Genomic DNA, 7,961 nt, shown 5'->3' with positions numbered 1-7,961 from the left:
CGTAAATCTTGGTGTACTTTATTTTTCTTGCATTTTTTTTATTATTGATTGTTATCTATTATTTTTGTGTTATTGTGATTATTGCTTTAGGCATAACAGAAAGCTCCCATGAAGAAAAGTTGTTGTTTAAATATGATGGCAACGAACTCTCTGCAGGTGATGTGATAGTTAAAGATCAATCGGGGAGATCGTGGACGTGTAGTTGCAAGAGAGAAGGTGATAACATGTTCTCCATCAAAGGCTCTGGGTGGCGGAGATTTTTTTTATAGATACAGAAATTGTACGGTCAGCCTCTACAAAGAGGGTACAGGTTACACAATTATAGTGAAGTAGTGAGCTTGATCAGAAACCCTTCAGTTATAGACTCTCCTACTAATTGTTTGTCATTATTTTCTTTCATTAGCTTAATATGATTTATGAATAAAGCCACAAGATCAAGTGGCATTTGTTAAGTGTGCTACGAAGTAAGAAACCATCTGCTTTGTATCTCACTTTTTTTTGTTTTAGAAAATGTTTTTGTTTGTTTTTTAAATATTAGTATACTATTTAATTAGTATTTTTTTTCTTTTTATTTTGAGCTTAGATTCTTTCCTCAATTTCTCACACTCAGAACCAATTGCTTCAAAATCTGTAACAAAAGCATGAAAAAAAAAAGTATAATCTTTGTCAATACGCCATTTGTAAATGCCAACGTTTTCTTACTTTCATCAGCTGCTTAATTAATCAATTCAAAAATATCCAAATGTCTTATAGGTTAATGAATTGGGGAATAATAATTGAATAATAGGTAATTAGTGGAAGTGTTAAGGGTTATTTAATCAAAGAGATATTGCATATTTGGTTTAGACAAATTTTAGGAATACCTTTGATTGTAGTATTATTTAAAAACCAAAAGAAAGAAAATCTATATGGAGTTCTTTTTAACCCAATATCCAAATTAATTGAGGCATGCATTGTATTTGCTTATCCTTTTTCTTGGTGTGCAAGATTGCTTTTCCAACTTGATCTTGCTAAATGATTTGGCCTTACAAAAAGAAAATCGTAAATACTTTACAATTTCTCTCAAATTTACAAATTTTAGAGAAGGCCTTTCTCCTCACTATAAATATTTCTCCCAAAAGGATAAATCACTAAAAAACACACAAGCACGAAAGAAAAAAATTAATTTTTTCAGCGAGGTTAATTTAAATTTTTTGTACCCTATGTTTACTCTTTCACATAATTTTAATTAAGATTAAGAAACATAATTATCGATTGACTTGTCTATTTCAAATGTGAAAAAAAAAAATTTAAAATAAAAATCTCTTGTGGCTATGGTCAAACTCAATCGCTCACTCAAAGGCCAACAAATCACACATGCTTTTAGGCAGCGGCACTAGAAAACCTTATCATCGGTCATGGGCCACTTTAGATTCTCATAACCGTCGTTGTCGGCTTGTTACAAAATTCTTTCATTAAACAATTATTGTTTTGTTCTTTGGAAAATAAACAATTCAATCCCCACCCGCTTCCTTAATTAGAAAGGTCGGTTGTACTTTGTTGTCGAAAGACAATCATCGAGACTATCAAGCAATATTTCACGCAATTAAAACGAGTTGAAAGATGAAATTCTTTCAGGCAACGCCATATTTTTGCAAAGACTTAATTGGATTGGCCATTTACGTTTGATTCAAAACAAGTTCAAGTCTTCAACCTTTGTTTCTTGTCTTATAAATTTATCTAGCTGCATTTTCTTCAGTTTACCGAATATTTGGAGCAAATTTTGCGCGATCTAACAATCCAAATTAACCAATGGATTATCGGTTATGTTGTTTGACGGTAAATGTATGCAAGAAATTTTTTTTTTATTTTTTTAAAACCTTACAATCAATGTAATTTTCAAAATTTATTCCATGAATTTAATTTTGTTTTGAAACAATTTTAACGATGCACTTCTTACGCAAAGAGCTAAAAAAGCTAAAAATCTTGAATTTGTATTTGGATTTGGATTCTTCAACTATATAAGCAAAGCCTAAATTAAAATCTCAAAGATAAGTACTACTATTACATTTGCTTGGTTTATTTATTTATTCTGACGAGGTTGCCTTCTAAGTAAATAAAAGTTATATAGTACTATTTGTTTCATAATATATATAAAGAAAATTAGTCATCTTCAATTGAGAAAAGACTTACTTATTATTAAGCACTATATATATATATATATATATATATATAGTGGTATGAAAAAGCTGTGCAACAATTCGCGCATTAAACGAAAAGTTGGGCGATCTGGATGACGCCACTGTTGCTTGACCTGGATTAGCATGCCAGATGCGCATGAAAGCTTTAAGGTTGTGCATCAAGTTTTCTTGCAAAACTCAAAAACTAACAATGACAAATATATATCTACACGAAACATTTTGGCAAACATTCGACTTCGAAGAATGTCGAAAGATATAAGCCTTTGCTCGCGATAATATCATTTTCTAAATATATAATATATTTTCTTTGTTAGCTTGAGTAAGTAAAGCTGCTGCTTCACTCTCTATATAAATCCCTCCAATGGAGGGACAAACTTCACGGACAGAGAACTTGATAAATGCAATCAAATTACAATCTTCAAAGGGCTAAGTTTTGAGAAAGCGTTCTATTCTTTCTAGGGAGCAGAAATGGCGGAGATCTTCAGAATCATTCTAGCAAGAAACCATGAAGCAAAGTTGAGGTTTTATCACGGTGGCGGCGCACTTCCTGGTTCTTCAAGCGTTTTGACGGTTAGGGATGGATCGGGAGGATCGTGGAAGTTTAACTGCAAGAGTGAAGGAGGCAACTGGTTTTGTTAAATCTAGCATTAATGCTATGGTCACTCTTTCCAAAGAAGAGGGTGAGAGTTTCTACAGAATTAGAGTGAGGCAGTAAGCTTCATAAAACTCTCGAAATTATGAATAAAGCCACAAGATCAAGCATATATGCATGGAATTAATTTTCTATCTGCTTTGTGAAAATGTTTTTGTATTTTTATTATAATATATTTTAATTGCGAGTTTATGATAAAGTAGCTTTGCTGTCAGGGGCTTTCTTTGGTTCATTTTTTATTAATTTTCCAGCAATTAAAGACTGAGCTATATTCTCTTTCATCCCCTTTGTTCCTTTAATCCGAATTCATGCAATGCAGCCTTGTACCTACCCTGAATCGTTAGACCAATAAAATTTTATTATGTGACAAAAGTTTGCTTTGTTGTCATAATTGAGATATTAATTACTTTGGAATAAAGACTAAGAAATAAACATGGCATATAATTTGAATGAAGTTATGTGTTCCAAAAAAAAAAGGTGAAATAGTCAATCATCATCACATTATTGTGAACCCAAAATAGCAATAGCTTCATCTTGTTCCAATCATAGACTAAAATAAGATGATATATAATTTGAAACATCAACAAGAGTGAGTGTAATTTGGTGCCAATTTTATAATTCATTCTAGAAATTGGCAACTCAATTTACTATTTTTTTCTAAATTATTTACAGTTTACTAACTCATTCATGAGATAAATTTGTATATTAAATGAAGAAAACCACCAAACTAGAGTAAATCATAAAGCTTGTTTATTCCTAACATTTTATAACTCATTGAGATAAAATTTTCAGCTGACCCCACGAAATATTGAATGCCACAAAAAAAAATTGTGTGAAATATTCCAAATTTTCAGGTATTATTTTATGACATTCATTTAAATGTGATGTATGATCCATTAAAATAGTTATTGGAAAATAATCCAATATAAATAATATTATTCACGCAAAATCTTGTTAAAATAAGAAGCCATAAATAATTGATTAAACACTTGAATTAGTTTTTAGATATAAAACATTCTCTAAACTCAATCCTAAAATCATATGAAAATAATAGCCAATAAAACTACTATAATCCATATTGGCTAGTTATGGGTTTCAATAAAAATGAATTAAGAGAAAATTCTTTTGCGATTATGTTCAAATTCACTCACTCAAAGCAATTGAACGAAACAGTGGGCAATAATCGAGTTGCATTAGGAAACCACATAATGATTAGAACGCTAAGGGGCCACATAGATTAATCTCATCATCATAATTATGATTGCCGCAAAATCCTTCAATTAATTAGCTAAATAACTAATTTTGTTGGTTGAAAATAAACAATTTAACCATGACCCACTTCCTTTAATATAAAGGTCGATAGTATTTTATTGTCTATAAAGTTATACATATATATATACATATATATACACGTATATAAATAAAATCTTTGGTTAAAATGGGAAGAAAAGTAGTGTATTGTCAACTACACCTTTTTAAAACTTAATATTTTCTAATTTAATTAGGTAATAGTAAGAAATTATTGACCTTTCATTGCAAGCAGCACCTAACTCGCTTTACAATATTTTATGACTCAAATTCTTCAATTTTTATTGTTAAGCATTTGTATTAAGTTTACGAATTTGTTTGTTTATAGCTTTTTAAAAGTAATAAAAAAAAATGGTACGCAGGTACGTACGTTTTTAAAATTACGTTTTTAAAAATGAGAAGTGGCCGGTAGCGCCGCAAAAGACTTTACAGAGTGGGGGGGGGCGGGGGGCCGAATCTTTTAGGTTGTCGATAGTCCTTTTGGCTGCGACAAAGGTTATGACGCGCGAAACGTAACATCATCCCTTTGTCACAACCAACGACGTCCGATAGCCACCATAATCATTAATATTTAATCATAATATTTTACTACTAATTTCCTCGTAAATTTCGGAACAATACCTTTTTTAATTTGTAAACCAAGGAAATTGACACACTAATATAATAATAGCTCCACGAACAAACATTCAGGGTAGCTATTAAGCTCTTTTTTACTGTTAATATTATTATAATACGCATTTAAATATAATAAAACTTTTTATTTAACATATGAAAATCTATTAGAAATAAAATAAAATTCTTTCATCCATAATTTTTACTAATATTTATTTTCATTGGTTAAAATTTAAATTATTAGTTTGTGTGTGTATATATATATATATATTTATTTATTTATATGCTTTTGACCAAATGAGTTACATTGGTCAAAGAAAACATTTTAATATATTAAAAGTTTAAGCCTTAATTTATAGGCATAGATTAGTTTCTCAATATTTTAACCAAAAGGAGATACAAACAGCGACAAAAAAGAAACCATACTAAATTAATCTTAGTAATCTTAGAAGTCCTAAAACTACTAATTATTTAATTACTAATATTGCCGTTTTACAAAATGGAATTTAATTTAATTATAACAATGAAAACACTTTCAAATTGAAAGAAAATTTTGAAACTTGAAAGAAGTGGTCCAATAAGTATTCATCACGAATGAACTAAATCTTTGTTATATTATTTTAAGTTTTTTTGGCGACTGATGATGCCGCTCCAGCTGTTTTGAAGTTCATAAGATAAATTTACTCGATTTTGTTTTCTATCTTTTTAATTCAAATGAGGACGACAATGATAGTCCAATTAAGAAACTATATTATTAAATATTCAAAGCATGTGCATCTGGTTTATCAGAAGAAACGATAACAACAGAAGACTAGAACGAAACCTTTCGAACTAAACCGAGATATTTAAAGATATTTAAAAATAAATTAATTTTTTAAACTAAACAATTAAAATTTAAAGATATTTATTTTTGAGAGCTTCTTAATTTTTAAAATTTCTCATTAATAAAATGACAACATTTAATTGATTGATAGTATATAAAATTTATATACTGTTAGCATATTCACATATAAACCTTTAATGGATTGTGGTCATAATGCTTAACGATAATGCAAGAAGCTTAAATCTTGGGTGGCATTAGGATACTTCAAAAGGAAATAAGTATAGTTACATTTGCTTGGTTTTTTTCATTTGTTGTGATGAGGCCATTGATCAATACAAACAAATTCCATATATAAGCCTCACAAATTTGACTAAAAAAATTTTAAAAGATCATAAAAAAAAACGTCTGGGCTTGACAAACACTGTCGCCTATAATTGTTGGGGTGGCCCGTATTCCTTACAGTTCATATTCGGTTTAGTTTTGTTTCAAACCCAAACTGGTTTTCGAACTCAGTTTGGTGGTTAAGAAGCCCATCAGATGGTAGTGGGTTTATATTCGATGAGCAGGGGTAGACTTAGTTGCTATAGGCCATAACAACGAAGGAGTTGGCTCAAAGCCCAGCCGATTAGGAGCGAAGAAATTGATTAAAACAAAAAGGAAATTAAAAACAGGATGGAAAGAATGCAGGAAAAATATTCGTCATTTATCAGAAAATAAATTTATTTATATAAGTTCGAAAACACATTTTATCTTTTTTGAACAGTAATTATTGTTAGATTTCATTAGTCATTTTTTTTTAAAATTTTATTTGAAATATTAAAAGTACTCTCACTTAACAAGTACTTAGTTTAGAATATAATTTTTCATCACCCTAAATTCGAACTAATAACTTAATTAAAGATAATTTCAAAACTGATTAGATTCTCATAATTTTTTAATTAAAAAAGTCCTTGGTAAAAAGAATAATTAAAAGAATGAAAATGAATAGATAAATGAAGTTTCATTTCTATTTTCTCATCTTTGATTTGGAAGGAGGAGGATTCAAATATGCTCAAAGGTATGTGGACCAATCACTTAAACGTTTGGTTACTTTTTTTTTTTTCGTTTTAACATGAGATTAAAAGATTTATCGATGGCTAAGATATGCTATGTGCCTATGTATGTCAAAATAACGGTGTTAGTCCTGTTAGGGTTAGAAAGTGAAAAAAGATATGCTATTTACTTTTAATTAATCTAAGCAATTTAATTACATTCAAAGGTGCCTAACTGCCTATATCTTGGGATGTGATGGGTTCATTTGATGGAGATTTGAGAATTTACATCTTAAAAAGGGATGGAGAATTGATGGACATCAGAACTTTTTTTCCAAGAAAAAAGGGACATTCATGCATGCACCCTTTACATCTTAAAAGGGATTCAATAATTCAAATGGATCTTTCTAATTCAAAATTGTAAAGGTCAAATTATAACCTATGGCACCACTTCAACTTATATGTTTTCATTTTTTTTTTTCCTAATACATCCCTCTTAGTTAAGAAAATTGGCTATGTGAACTTGTGAAGTGAATCAACAGCCAAATTAATCTTTCTATCCCTCAGTTACCATCTTTTTTTATAAAAAAGAATATGTGAATTTACTGATTTTCCAGAATCAAATTTGTATTTGACAAATATGTGGCTGCTAATTGTTAAGTTTCTAAGCGGATAAAGGTTGTACGCAAATTTAAAGACAGCAGCCATTCTCGTTCCTATTTCCCGCAACCCACATGATAATTATAAAAGAAAAGTCACTCCAAATATTTCAAAGGACTGGACCCACAAGGACATTGAAATTCTCAATTAACAACTGTCAGTTTAATCAAATATATATTTATTCTAAGAGTAGTAGAAGCGAAGATCCGAACATACCCAAATAGATGAAAATTTATATAATAACAAATTATTGATATTTGAATATTTAATTCCATATTAAATATATTTTTAATTCAAAAAACTTGATTCAAATATCACATTTTAATTTTTGTTTCTTTTAAAGAATGGGTAGATACATGTATATTATGTTTCTTTTATATAAGCAACTAACGAAAGTTACATGACTCGGAAGTTGGATCCTTCAACTAATTATTATATCCATTAGCCATGGTATAATCAACCCATAATAAGCCCAGAAATCTTGTCTTTTGATTTGTTACTTGATAATAAGCTTGTTATATCTATATATATATATATATATATATATAAATACACGCGTGAATTTTAAGTTATGCAATGATTTTGTTTCTATGGAATAAAGGGAAAAAAAATACTACTAGCTAAGGCAATTAAATGAATGTTTCCGGATTTTTTACCATTGGGTTGGGACCCTACATTGAATTTTTCTACACATA

Source organism: Durio zibethinus, chromosome 2 (assembly GCF_047325235.1).
Source record: "Durio zibethinus cultivar Kanyao isolate XHJ-2024 chromosome 2, ASM4732523v1, whole genome shotgun sequence".
Classification (NCBI taxonomy): domain Eukaryota; kingdom Viridiplantae; phylum Streptophyta; class Magnoliopsida; order Malvales; family Malvaceae; genus Durio; species Durio zibethinus.
The sequence above is the reverse complement of the archived record's forward strand: the minus strand, read 5'-3'. Positions refer to the sequence as shown.